We start from the raw sequence: 14,590 nt of genomic DNA on the forward strand, positions 1-14,590 counted from the left end.
CCTGGGGTTACATCCCTAACACCTTGCACAGTAAAGAAAAAGTTCCCAAGAGTGCAAGAATGTGTTAATTGCAGCAAAGGGAAGGGACTCAGAGCCAGCTTGGAAGGGAACTGCAGCAGCCTGCCTGTCCCTTTCAGGTAATTTGACACACACCCCCCCCCCGGAGGGATGGGGCCGGAGGGGGGACCATAAAGGGAGCAGCAGCTTCGCTGTGGATGAAGGGGAAAAAGTTCGGCTTCTCTCTGTCACAGCATTCAACACTAAGTGCTGCAGCAGATAGAATCCATTTTTCTCTCCATTCGCAGCAGAGCTGCTACAGTCTCTCCCCCCAGTTATGGGGCTACTCTGCCCTGCAGTATTTGGGTGGGAGGGTCCTCTGTTTGGGGGGACAATTTGGTTGCAATAACGCCAAGGGGTGGGCAACCTTGGAGGGCCTGTTCATCATTCCCCTTCTCCTTTCAGCCCTGCAAAACGAGAAATCTCTGGTTCCAGTCTGCAGCCGCCACCACCCTCAGGACGGTCGATAACCTAGAGGGTGAAGAAGCAGAGTGGGTGACCCAGCTCCATGACAAGGGTGCCCCCCAGAGTTCGAGGACATAGATGACTTCCTGCAGGAACTAAGGTTGAGATTTGTGGACTCGGCCCACGGTCATGAAACGGAAGCGGAGAGGAAGGTGATTAAGCAAAAGAGCCACTCAGCTAAAGAGTATGTTGTGGAGTTTTGGAGGCTTGCGGTACTGGCCCAAACACTTCCTGGTCCAATACTTCAAGGAAGGTCTGGACCAGGAGCTGCGCAAAGCACGCGGAGCCATTTGTCAGGGCACACGAGGTGCTGCCCTGTCAGCTGAATTCACCCTTTTTTAAAGCCATTTTTCACCATCCCCAGGCTTCAGAGCCTTTATAGGAGCATGGGGAGGGCAAAAAGAGCCTCCCCCCCCCTCCGGAGGCTTCATGAGCTTACCTGAAGCCTCCAGAGCACAAAAAACCGGCCCTACGGGCAAACCGGAGGTTCGGGAACAGACTTCAGGTTTGCTTGGAGGGTCGTTTTGACTGCTCTGGAGGCTTCAGGGAAGCGTCCTGAAGGTCCCTCAAGCCTTCGGAGTGCACAAAACGATCCTCCGAGAAAACCGGAAGTCACTTCCAGTTTGCTTGGAGGTTCGTTTTGACAGCTCCGGAGGCTTCAGGTAAGCGTCCTGAAGGTCCCTGAAGCCTCCGGAGGGCTTCCGGGGCGGGGTGGAGGCTGTTTTCGCCCTCCCCAGGCTACTATAAAGCCTCTGGAGCCTGGGGAGGGCAAAAAAAGCATGCAAAAAATGGGGGATTGTGCCTGTAGTACGCGCATGCGCACTGGGGGGGTCGCACATTGCATTATGGGTTCAGCACACCCGCACATGACCCCCCTGCGCTCCCCCCACTTATGGCATGCGAGCCAAAAATGGTTTGCCATCGCTGTTCTAGGGGGTCCCTGACGGCATCCATGACTGGTACCAAATGGCTGTGGCCATGGACCTTGAAGCCCATCTGTACCACAAAGCCACAGTACGACAGCAAAAGAGAAGATGTTATTCACGCCCTAATTTTCCCCTCCAACCAACCCATGGTCAAGCTAGACAGGATGGAGCTACAAGCGGGGGGGGGGGGGGATGACTGATAAGTTAAAAAGTGAGCTGTTTGCTGACACATGATACAACGAGAACAAATTCTGACTAACGTTTCCCACAATCAGGACACTCAAAGGGTGTCTATCCTGTGTTAACCCTCTGGTGTCTAACCAGACTGGAATTGTTACTGAAACCTTTCCACAATCAGGACACTCAAAGGGTTTCTCTCCTGTGTGAATCCTCTGGTCTTTAACCAGACTGGAATTGGTACTGAAACATTTCCCACAATCAGGACACTCAAAGGGTTTCTCTCCTGTGTGAATCCTCTGGTCTTTAACCAGACTGGAATTGGTACTGAAACATTTCCCACAATCAGTACATTCAAAGGGTTTCTCTCCTGTGTGAGTCCTCTGGTGTGTAACCAGGTGGGAATTCTGACTGAAACATTTCCCACAGTCAGGACATTCAAAGGGTTTCTCTCCTGTGTGAGTGCTCTGGTGTCATGCTCGCTAAAGCATTTACCGCAATGGGAGCATTTGTATGGCTTTTCTCCAGTCTGGATCCTCTCAGGCATAATCAGCTATGAATTGCAAGTTGTATCTTTCCCACAACAGGCACGTCTGTTGATCTGCTTCAATTAATTCAGCCTTTAAGTCTTTTCTTAAATATATGACTATACCGTTTTTCTTCTCCATTGCAGATGCTACAAAATGAGATCCCAGTCTTGGGTTCATCAAGTATTTCTGATCCTGTGTTCTAATGTGTGTTTCTTGTAAGCAAATTACATCATTTTAAAATTGTTTCAAATAGTGAATTTTTTTTCCCCTTTTTTGTGGTGAGTTTAAGCCATTGACGTTCTAAGTTAGAAATTTAATTGTCATCTTCAGCACGCTGAAGCTTTCTAAGAGCTGCCTGGAAATCTTGCTGGGATTTCACCTTCGGTCTAGCTCCTCCCACTGCTTCTGTGCTCGTGTTTGTATTATCTTGGACTATCATCTGGGCTTGTTGAGACTTTAATTCTTGTTCTTTACGTTTAGTAGCCGCAAGGGTTTGTCTTTGTTCCATAATTTCTTCTGTTTCCTGCAATAAACTCACAACCCCAGTTTGTGCCTGATTATCTTGCTGCCTGGGGTCCTCTGTCTCTTTTCTTTCTTTGGGACCTGGAGATGGGGGGCATCCTGCCTTTAATACTATGCTATAGAAATCTTTTGCCTTCCAGACAGAGTTGAGATGATGTCTTTCTCCCATGTAGTTCACCACCAATCCGGCTGGGGTCTCCCATCTGTATTGAATCTGGCGCTTTCTAAGTTCATCCACTAGAAATGCATAGTCCTTTCTAGATCTCAAGATTTTTGGGGGGGGGGGATTTCCTTCAATACTATCACATCTTGACCTGCCAGTTGCAGTTTGTTTTTATAGGTTGCTTGCAATATTTCATTCCTAATTTTCCTGGTGACAAAATAGATTACAATATCTCTTGGCAGTTGTCTTTGTCTGGCAATCCATGAATTAACGCGGTAAATTTTGTCGATTTGCCAGGCATATTCAACCTTTGGTTCACCAGTTAATTGAGTGAAAGTGTCTGAAAAAATCTCTCTTAAATTTTCTTGGTTATGTTCTTTCAAACCCATTATCCTCAGGGCAAATTCCATTGTTCTATATTGTATCATTGTAAGCTCCGCCACCGACTTATCAATTTTACTTTGTGCCTCCATAAGTTTATTGTCCAACTTTGTATTAGACTCATTAATTTCTTCCACCTTCTCATCGAGAGATGTTATGTAACCAAATAATCCTTTAAGTGCCTCATGTCAGCGTTCTAAATACCATGTATGAAATCAACCAGAGACCAAGGCAGAATCATCCTTAAAGTTCCAATTTAATCATACAGGCAAGTTAGCACATCTATGGAATTCCAACTCTGATCTTCTTCCTGGAATTCCACCCAGTTGAAAGTTCATGATCTATCCCCACACCCACAAATCCATCACATGTTCCAATCATCATCTTCCACACTGGCATCTATACCCCTCTGCTTCCGGTCAGGTGTCGAGGTGCGGAGACAAAAGATGACCTTGAGCTTCTAGAAAGAATCACAACAAAACATTCAACAATTCTACTCCTTTCTATTCCCCCCTCCCAACTACTACACTAATGAAACAGCATAGGAAAATTAATAGAAAGTGTGGCAGGCCAAAGATCCTAAAAAGAACATAACTACAGGCCTGACAGGCGGCCTCTCCTCAGAAGAAAAACGTTTCTTGAAAAGAGAATAACATAACATAACAAAATTAACCACCTCTTCTCCACCCAGGGGAACCCTTTGACTTATTGGGAAAGTTCTCATGGAATTGCTTTAGTAACTTCTCCCCTTTTTGGTTCCCACTGTTCACCCAAGTAGCTTCAGACCAAGGGTAACCCTTCCAACGCACTAGGTACTGTAAGTGACCCCTATTCAGCCTGGAGTCTACAATTTTTTCCACCTCAGATTGTGTTTCCCCTTCTATCACTACAGGAGGAGATTGAGCTTGGGTGGATGCTCTTATGTTAGACCAATTACTGGTTTCAACAAGCTACAATGAAACTCTGTCTATCATTTGAACCTTCCTGAAGCTAGGATTGGAGCTGCTGGATAGAAGGGGGGTGAGTCATAGAGACAAAGACACTGAGGTGGGAGCCCTTAAACTCCATATCATTTGAACCTTCCTGAAGCTAGGATTGGAGCTGCTGGATAGAAGGGGGGTGAGTCACAGAGACAAAGACACTGAGGTGGGGGCCCTTAAACTCCATATCATTTGAAACTTCCTCAAGCTAGGATTGGAGCTGCTGGATAGAAGGGGGTGAGTCACAGAGAGAAAGACACTGAGGTGGGGCCCCTTAAACTCCATATCATTTGAACCTTCCTGAAACTAGGATTGGAGCTGCTGGATAGAAGGGGGGTGAGTCACAGAGACAAAGACACTGAGGTGGGGGCCCGCGAGGAAAATTAATAGAAAGTGTGGCAGGCCAAAGAATCATATATCTATAAACCAAAATAGCAATAATACATTCTGGATTAGTGTGTTTGAGATTGTGATTTTATTTATTTCAAAATGACTGGTTTCAATGTAATAGCTGTTTTGCACCTGTCTTTCGCAGTACTCTTTTCAAATTTGGATACTGTCCCCTTTGTAAAAAAAATTACTAGTCTACATAGACAGATTACCTATCTAGAATCTGTACTGTGCTCTCCAAGCAGAAACTAGGTGTCTAGGTCAGCCATTCCACTCTATGGCGATGCCACACTATCAGCCCCCTCTGCCACAAAGATCTTGCAGGAGAAGAGCTGTCTGGACAACCGTGGGATCTGGCAGGTTGAGAGCTGTGAACCATAAACACAAAGCTTTTGCTGTGACCCAGCAAAACAGATATAGTGCCCTTGCTGACCTTAATGGGGACACTAAAGAGATAGGTCAAGGTAGTTGTGACAATGATGACTCAAATAAGCAGGGGATCGTGGTCCAAAATGAAGAACTTTCTTCGGAAAGGCAGGTATCACACATCAGTCGCAGAAGAAGATCAAGGTATGTAAAAAGGAGTTCCGGTTCCGGCGGCAGCGGCGACGGGCAGCTCTTTGCCCGCTCCGGCTCTCCGGTGGGCTTCCCCACTCCTTGGGGGGCACAGGACACCCCACAGAGGGGTCCTGCCGGAGGGGCGGCATCGCGGGGAGCTCCTGCAGCGGCGGCGGCCGGCGGGAGGTCTCTCGCGCGCCCAAGGCACCGGGGAGCTAGATCGGAGGGCGCCTCGCGTTTCTGCGCCTCGCGCCTCGCTAAAGCCGTCTGGAGAATGAAGCAATTGAAGGAAGCAGCTGCGGTGCGGTGAGGTTGCTTCTCTCTTCATGCCCTATTTTGCACGAAGAATTAGTTATAAAATAACTTTAAAATAACTTTCGGAGTATTCTGGAGGCGCGGCTGGAGGGAGGGGGGTTTCCCCCCCCCTTGGACAAGCGGCTAGGAATAATTTTGCTCTCAGCCCCCGGGGAAGGAGGAGGGGGGAGAGCCAACGAATGAAGCCTCACCCAGGCTGAGATGATTTTCTTTTCAACTTAATTTTACTTTCTACTGTGATTTGTGGACTTTTGGAACTTTTTAAAAACTTTGTTATGCCTCTGTGCCCAAAACTGGCAGGGCAAGATGGCACACTTCCGTTGTCTTTATGAATTGTGAAACCTGACTCCACCTTTAAAATTCAGGCTTCCGGTCTTTGTCTCCGTGTCTCCCAGAGGAATCTCTTGTGGATTGGTATTTTTTGAACTTTCTAGGGGAAACCTTTCATCTATTGCCAGACTTATTAGAGAGATTCTCTTCTGCCTGGTTCTTCTGCTCCCGGACCTCACCTGGCTACCCCTCTTTTCTAACTGTTTATCTTATATATTGACTGAACTTCTAATGTTATAAAGGATGGCATCCAAAAGACCACCTCCTGGGAAACCTGGCTTTGCCACGTCTGCTCCAACATCTGTAACATCCAGTCCAGCCACACAGTCAAAGATAACAGAACTGATGCAACCTAAGACTATAGAGATGGACTTTCAACAAATGCTTCAACAAATTTTACAGGGCCAGGAGGAAATCAAGAAACAGCTGAGGGAAATGAAAGATGAAATTAAAGAAAATCAAGCCCAAATTTATAAGAACTCACAGAGACTGGATCTTGTGGAAGGGGGGGTGGAGGGGGTGAGGGGGTGTGTGGAAGCTGTGCAGAAAGGGAACAAAGATCTTGACATCCAACAGATGAAATTAGAATTTGAGAGAATGTCCTATTATCTTAGATTTCAAAATGTTATAGAAGAAGATGGGGAAAATATAAGGGACATCATGACAAACATTCTGGCTGACTACACACACAAAGAAAAACAACAGATGGGGTGGGATATAGACCTGGTTTATAGAGTGAACTCAGCTTATGCTAGAACACACAATGTACCCAGGGAGGTTCACATTAAATTCCTTAGAAAAAGCACAAGAGATGAAATTCTGGGTGTACAAAGGGGGCAAGCATTGACATACCATGATATGGAGATAACCATTCTGAAGCAGATCCCTAAGAAGATTAGAGAAAAAAGAAAAAATTATTCGCAATTAGCAAATAAATTATACCAGAAAGGGGTGTGGTTTAGATGGTTGATGCCTGAAGGTATGCTGATATTCTGGGAGGAGACAAGAATCAGAATTAATTCACCCATAGAGGCGCAGGCCTTTATGGAAAAAAATAAAACACTCCTAGAGAAACCACCAGACACTACAACGGACACGCAGGACACGGGAGGGGCCAGAGCTCTGCCAGTGGAGGGAGATGGGGCAATAGCAAGAAGACTCAGATCACAAAAATAAACAAGAAAATCATATTATTATAAATTGACCGAAAGTGAAAATGGAATTATATTTGGATTTTATACTGTAATGTTTAATTTGATTGAATTTAATAATAGAACTAATATGCTGATTGTAATCAATTATATACTAATGCATTATATGTAAATGTATACTATGGGTATGGAGGGAGGGGGGCCTCACACATTTTGCAACTGCCAAAATTTGTATACCTGTCCATTTACCCTTTTCCCTATAAATCTTGAAAAACCAATAAAATTTTATTATAAAAAAAAAAAGGTATGTAAAAAGAGAAGTCACCTTCTGGTTGGTGATTCAATCGTAAGGGATGTTAATTTAGGAGAGGATATGGAGGTTTTAAAAGGTCAGGTGTCCGCCAGGTGCTACTGCCAGCAGAGACAAGAGGCGTATTCTTAAGATAGTCAAGAATGCAAGTAAGGACTGTGACGTTGATGCTATTATACATCTTGGCACTAATGATCTATCCCAGAAAGATGTACTTTCTGTGCAGAATGATTTCCAGAACTTGGGGTATGAACTTAATAGTATAGGTTGTAGGCTTATCTTTTCAGAGGTTTTACCTGTATATAAGGAACAAAAAGGGAAGGGCCAGCGTGTAGCAGAGTTTAATGTTTGGCTAAAGGAGTGGTGTAAAAGGGAAGGCTTTGGTTTTATTAGTCATGATGCCTGTAGCTGGTCCAATGAAAAACTGTACAAAAGAGATGGGTTGCACCCATCCAAGAAAGGGACTGAGTTCCTTGGCATTAAATTCACAGATTTTCTTGATAAACATTTAAACTGAAGAGCGGGGTCAGAGAATTAATAGATACAGAACATTTCTGTCCCCAGCAAACTAAAATTCATAGGGTTATAAATGCATGTAACATAGATGTGTGTGGGGGTAAGATTATCACTCCTACTGTCAAGCAAAACCAAGCATGTAATAGTGATTGCCATACCATGTGCATGAATCACACAAGTGGCAAGAAAATATGGGCAGTCAGGCATAACACAGGTTATGTAGACAGTAAACACAAGGTCAATCAAAATGGACTCAAATGTCTATACACTAATGCACAGAGTATGAGGAATAAACAGGGAGAATTAGAAATTCAAGTAAAAGAGGGCAGATATGATATTATTGCCATTACAGAAACTTGGTGGGATGAAACTGACAAATGGAACATACAGCTAGAAGGATTTAAATTATTTAAAAGAAATAGACCAAATAAAAGAGGAGGTGGAGTTGCACTATATATAAGAAATAACTACGTCTCTACAGAAATAGAGCACAACAATGATGAGAACTATCTTGAATGCATTTGGGTCAATATTAAAGGTTGTGGGGGAAATGACATTGCCATAGGTCTATACTACAGGCCACCCAACCAAGCAGAAGAAGTAGATGAACTTTTTGCTAGTCAGCTAACTAAGGTATGTAGGAAGCACACCACAATAGTAATGGGAGATTTTAACTACCCTGACATCAACTGGGAAACAAACTCTGCACCAAGTGGAAGATCCAACAGGTTCCTAACAAACCTAGCAGACAACTTTGTTTTCTAAAAAGTAGAGAAGGGAACAAGGGGATCAGCCATATTGGACTTAATTCTCACTAACAGAGAGGAAATGATAGAAGGTGTTGAAGGCATAGGAACCCTGGGGGCAAGTGACCATGCAATATTGGAATTCAACATTATGCAAACACAAGTAGTAGAACAAAGTCAAACTAGAGTCTTGGACTTTAAGAAAGCTAATTTCAATAAACTTAGAGAGAGCTTGGGAAAAATTCCATGGATGAGAATCCTCAAGGGGAAAACAACTCAAGAAGCTTGGGAAATTTTGAAAAATGAGATTACAAAAGCCCAGTCTAGCACAATACCAATGAAGAAGAAAAATAACAGCTCCCAAAAGAAACCAGCATGGCTGCATAAAGAACTATCTGACAAACTGAAAAACAAAAAAGGTAAATATAAAAAGTGGAAGGAGGGGGACATAACTAAGGCAGAATATCAGCAAATAGCCCAAGCCTGTAAAGATGAAGTGAGGAAAGCTAAGGCTCACAATGAAGAAAGGCTTGCCACAAAAGTAAAAATTAAAAAAAAAAAGCTTCTTCCAACATGTTAAAAACAAGAAAAAAGTTAAGGAAACAATTGGTCCATTGCTAGGAGAAAGTGGCAAGAAGGTGACAAGCAACAGGGAGAAAGCAGAACTATTTAACTCGTGTTTTGCATCTATCTTTACACAAAGAGATAAAACAGTCCAACCTATCAAAAGCAGCACCACAAAAATCAGATTAGGAACACAAATTGAAATAGGGAAGAAAATGGTAAGTGAGCACCTGTCTACCCTAGACAAGTTCAAATCACCAGGACCGGATGGATTACACCCCAGGGTTCTGAAGGAACTACAGACGAGATCTCAGAACCATTGAATTATATCTTTCAGAGATCCTGGAACACCGGGGAACTACCAGAGGACTGGAAAAGAGCTGATGTGGTTCCCATCTTCAAAAAAGGGAAAAAATTAGATCCAGGAAACTACAGACTTATAAGCCTAACCTCAATACCAGGAAAGATTCTGGAAAAAATAATCAAGCAACGAATTTGCGAACACCTAGAAGCAAACAAAGTAATAGCCAAAAGCCAACATGGATTTGTCAAAAACAGATCATGCCAGACTAATCTTATTGCATTCTTTGATAATGTGACAAAATTAGTGGACCAGAGGAATGCCGTCGATATAGTTTACATGGACTTCAGTAAGGCTTTTGATAAGGTAGACCATAACCTACTACTAGATAAAGTAGAAGAATGTGGGTTAGACAGCATCACCACCAGATGGATTCGTAACTGGATGACCAACCGCACTCAACGTGTAGTTCTCAATGGAACTGCATCTACATGGAGGGAAGTATGCAGTGGAGTACCCCAAGGCTCTGTTTTAGGCCCAGTACTCTTCAACATCTTCATCAATGATTTGGATAAGTGAATAAATAGGGAACTCATCAAATTTGCAGAATAGCCAACGCTCCAGAAGATAGGCTAAAGATACAGAAGGATCTTGACAAACTTGAACATTGGGCACTATCTAATAAAATGAAATTCAATGGTGAAAAGAGTAAGGTTCTACATTTAGGCAACAAAAATGACATGCACAGGTACAGTATAGGTGATACCTTGCTCAGTAGTAGTAACTGTGAAAGGGATCTTGGAGTCCTAATGGACAACCATTTAAATATGAGCCAGCAGTGTGCAGCAGCTGCCAAAAAAGCCAACACAGTTCTAGGCTGCATCAACAGAGGGATAGAATCAAGATCACGTGAAGTGTTAATACCACTTTATAATGCCTTGGTAAGGCCACACTTGGAATACTGCATTCAGTTCTGGTCACCACTATGTAAAAAAGATGTGGAGACTCTAGAAAGAGTGCAGAGAAGAGCAACAAAGATGATTAGGGGACTGGAGACTAAAACATATGAAGAACGGTTGCAGGAACTGGGTATGTTTAGCTTAAGAGAAAGAAGGACTAGGGGAGACATGATAGCATTGTTCCAATATCTCAGAGGTTGCCACAAAGAAGAGGGAGTCAAACTATTCTCCAAAGCACCTGAGGGTAGAACAAGAAGCAATGGGTGGAAAGTAATCAAGGAGAGAAGCAACTTAGAACTGAGGAGAAATTTCCTGACAGTGAGAACAATTAATCAGTGGAACAGCTTGCCTCCAGAAATTGTGAATGCCCCAACACTGGAAGTCTTTAAGAAGATGTTGGATAGCTATTTGTCTGAAACGGTATAGGGTTTCCTGCCTAGGCAGGGGGTTGGACTAGAAGACCTCCAAGGTCCCTTCCATCTCTGCTATTGTATTGTATTATTGTATTATCTGGGTCAATTTTCCCTAGACTTCTGGGTAGACTGAGTCGAACTGAAACTGGGTTAACTATCTTCACTACTGGAAATGGACCTATAAATTTTGGACCCAATTCTTTACTAGGCATTCCTAATCATATGTATTTGGTAGATACAAAAACTTTGTCTCCCACACGGTAGGGGTTTTGGAGCGAGCAATGTTGATCAGCTTGCTTCTTATAGGCTTCTGCCGCAACTGCTAGAGCCTTCTTCGTATTCTCCCATCTGTTCTTTAGCATGTCCATCCATTCATTCAAAGACATGAAGGAAGGAGGTTCTCTAGGCAACTCAGGCATGGCAACAAATTTCATGCCTCTGATAATCTGGAAAGGAGTTAATTCCGTGCTGCTGTGGACCGCGTCATTGTATGCCACTTCGGCGAAGGGTAGCAAATCCGACCAGTTGTCTTGTTGATAGTTCACAAAACACCGGATGTATTGTTCCACCACCGCATTGGCTCCCTCTGCTGCGAAATTCATGCTGGGATGAACCTCTGAGCTCAGTTCCTGTGTGGACCCAATGGCTCTCAGGACCTCTCTCCAGAACTTGGCTGTGAACTGTATTCCGCGGTCTGGAATGATCCTCTTGGGCACTCCGTGCAGGTGATAAAAATGTTTCACAAACATTTTCGCTAATTTGTTTGCGGATGGCAATCCTGAGCAAGCAATGAAGTGTGCCTGCTTAGAAACCAAATCAATAACTGTCCAAATTACTCTGTTCCCACTGCTGTCTGGGAGTTCTACGATGAAGTCCATTGCGACATCTTCCCATGGCCGTTTAGGGCTCTCTGCTGCAGGTGCAGCAGGTTCTGGGCTCTTGGATTCAATCATCCACGGCTGGCCCTTTTCCTCCTCCGAGGCCTCCCACTTGGTAGGACTCTTCGTCACCTGAAGTTGGGGATCCTCTTCCAGAGGTCGTTTTGGCTTTTCCCCCTTCAAGGCCTCCCCCTTGGTAGGACTCTTTGTCACCTTAAGTTGGGGATCCTCTTCCAGAGGTTGTTGGCCCAAATGACTCTTCTGTGGTGGCATCTGGGGCCCTCTCTTTATAACCGTGGCGATTGGTACACACGTTTGTTCTTCAGCAATTCCCTCCTCCGAGGCCTCCCCCTTGGTAGGACTTTTTGTCACCTTAAGTTGGGGATCCTCTTCCAGAGGTCGTTTGGGCATTTCCCCCTCCGAGGCCTCCCCCTTGGTAGGACGCTTTTGTCACCTTAAGTTGGGGATCCTCCTCCGGAGATTGTTTGCCCTTTTCCTCCTCCGAGGCCTCCCCCTTGGTAGGACACTTTGTCACCTTAAATTGGGGATCCTCTTCCAGAGGTTGGTGGCCCAGATGACTCTTTTCTGGTTGCATCTGGGGCCTTCTTCTTACTGCTGTGGCTGTTGGTGCACATGTTTGTTCCATGGCTCCATGGAACATGGCTCAGGACCTAGGTACTTGCGGGATCGCATCCTACCACACACTTCCCTGTGACCGATTCGCTCTCACAGGGAGGGACTCCTCTGGGTGCCGTCCACTAAGCAATGCCAACGGGCGGCACCTAGGAGTAGAGCCTTCTCTGTGATGGGCCCAACCCTCTGGAATGACCTCCCCCCCGATATCAGAACCACCACCGACTTTCTCTCCTTTCGACGAAAACTGAAGACTCACCTGTTCCGTTTAGCCGGCCTGGACCATTCATAATCTTATTATACCTCCTGGCAGATATATTTTAACTGGGTAATTTTAATTGGGTGTTTTTTAGGATTGTTGATATACTGTTTTTATCTACTTTACCTTGTACAGTGTTGTATTGCCTCCTCTTCTATGTTTTTATGTTTGTATGTTTGTATTCCATTTTATCTGTTTTATTTGACTGTACACCGCCCCGAGTCCCTTTGGGGAGAGGGGGCGGTATAAAAATCAAAATAAAGGTAAAGGTAAAGGTAAAGGCATGGGGGCTGGAGCCAAGCACTCTGACGCTCTGTGGCCAAGTTGACAGCAATGGTGGCATTTCATTGGCCCCCACGAGGAATGGAACCTAGTTACACCTCTAAACTTAGGAACCGTCTCATCGCATTGGACTGCCTTCCATCTTGGAGCTTTCCCCTTGGTAAACCCTTCTTCCCTTCTGGAGATTGCTTCTCTGTAGGAAGGTGCAGTAAGAACCTTTGGGGGCATTGCAGGGGAGACTGGAACCGGTGGGGAAGTCAATCCCTCGGTTGGCCACTGCCCAGTTTTCTGCCATAGTGCCATCTGCTGAGGGAGGGCAGGTGCCCACTGGCATCCCTCCCATCCATGACCTGGGGTTAAGACCCATCCTGGGGTTGCCTGCTTCACAGGTTTCAGTTCAACCAATGATGGCTGGCTAGGGGGTTTTATGTGCCAAGGACCCGCCTGCTGGCTTGGAGGAGTTATGGGCCAAGTAGGTGCCCTCTGCTGGCTTGGAGGATTTTCCCATGTTGATGGCAAAGGAGGTGCCCAGTGGCATCTTATTCATCCATACTCTGGGAAGAAAACCCAATCTGGTGGTGCTTCATTCACTGGTTGCAGCCAATTTGTGGCTGGCAAGTGAAAGATGCTGGCCAAATCCCTTCTTGCTGTCTGGGTTGAAATTCCCATTTTGATAGGGAATCTGTCTCCACTCAGTTGCAGGGTAATGTCATTTCATTTACTGCTGTCTGGAAGGAGTCAAAATCTCCACTCCAGGTTTTTTTCCAAGCCGGGGGGGGGGGAGGAGGGGGAGCATGCACTCACGTTTAGTTGTCCGAAATAGTCCGGGAAGCCCATCAGAGACTATTGCATGGGGATGGCTTGGATCTCCATTCCTTTCATCTTCTAACCGGGTGTAGAAAAAGTCTTTTCCAGCCCCCTCCGTCCTCTTGCCAGATGCAATAAATCTTGAAGCAGATCCCTTTGCCTTTGAAGTTAGCAGAGAAGTGTTCATCTCAGCTTATCTCCAAAAGCTTTCTCATAATTCTTCGCTGATATTTTACACTGTCCCGGTCAGTGTTGGGAATTCAGCACCCCCCATCACCAGCCCCCCCCCCTGTGAGGGGGGGTGCTAGTGATTTATTTTAAAGTCAGAGTTGGAATAATATCAGCGTTCTAAATACCATGTATGAAATCAATCAGAGACCAAGGCAGAATCATCCTTAAAATTCCAATTTAATCATACAGGCAAGTTAGCACATCTATGAATTTCCAACTCTGATCTTCTTCCTGGAATTCCACCCAGTTGAAAGTTCATGATCTATCCCCACACCCACAAATCCATCACATGTTCCAATCATCATGTTCCACGCTGGCATCTACACCCCTCTGCTTCCGGTCAGGTGTCGAGGTGCGGAGACAAAAGATGACCTTGAGCTTCTAGAAAGAATCACAACAAAACATTCCACAATTCTACTCCTTTCTATTCCCCCCTCCCAACTACTACACTAATGAAACAGCATAGGAAAATTAATAGAAAGTGTGGCAGGCCAAAGATCCTAAAAAGAACATAACTACAGACCTGACACCTCAACTATATCCCCCCTTATCTCTTGGTTACGTGTTTGGATTAAATCCTTAATTCCAGATATTTCATCAGAGACATCTTTAAAGGCACTTGCAATTTTCCCCTCCAAGACAACTGTCTGTTCTTTTAATGCACTTTGTAGATTATTTTGTACAGCTTCCAGTGTCAGGGTTTGTGATTGTGTTTCCACCGGAGGTAGTAAAGACTGCAACTTTTG

The 14,590-nt window shown here is 44.8% G+C and overlaps 1 protein-coding gene across 2 annotated transcripts in view; it reads right to left on the minus strand.

The window, feature by feature from the left end:
* Nucleotides 1–14,590, minus strand: part of LOC309384263 (uncharacterized protein) — a 108,335-nt gene that overhangs the window by 17,309 nt on the left and 76,436 nt on the right. Inside the window, exon 1 of one of the 2 annotated variants that reach the window (XM_081937540.1) lies at nucleotides 2,121–2,180. The exons of the other annotated variant lie outside the window; for it this stretch is intronic. The gene's annotated coding sequence lies outside the window, so the exon portion shown is untranslated. Of the gene's footprint in view, nucleotides 1–2,120; nucleotides 2,181–14,590 lie in introns of those variants that run through there. 2 annotated transcript variants of the gene reach the window in all.

Source organism: Natrix helvetica (assembly GCF_964273705.1).
Source record: "Natrix helvetica genome assembly, chromosome: 1".
NCBI classification, from domain to species: Eukaryota; Metazoa; Chordata; class Lepidosauria; order Squamata; family Natricidae; genus Natrix; species Natrix helvetica.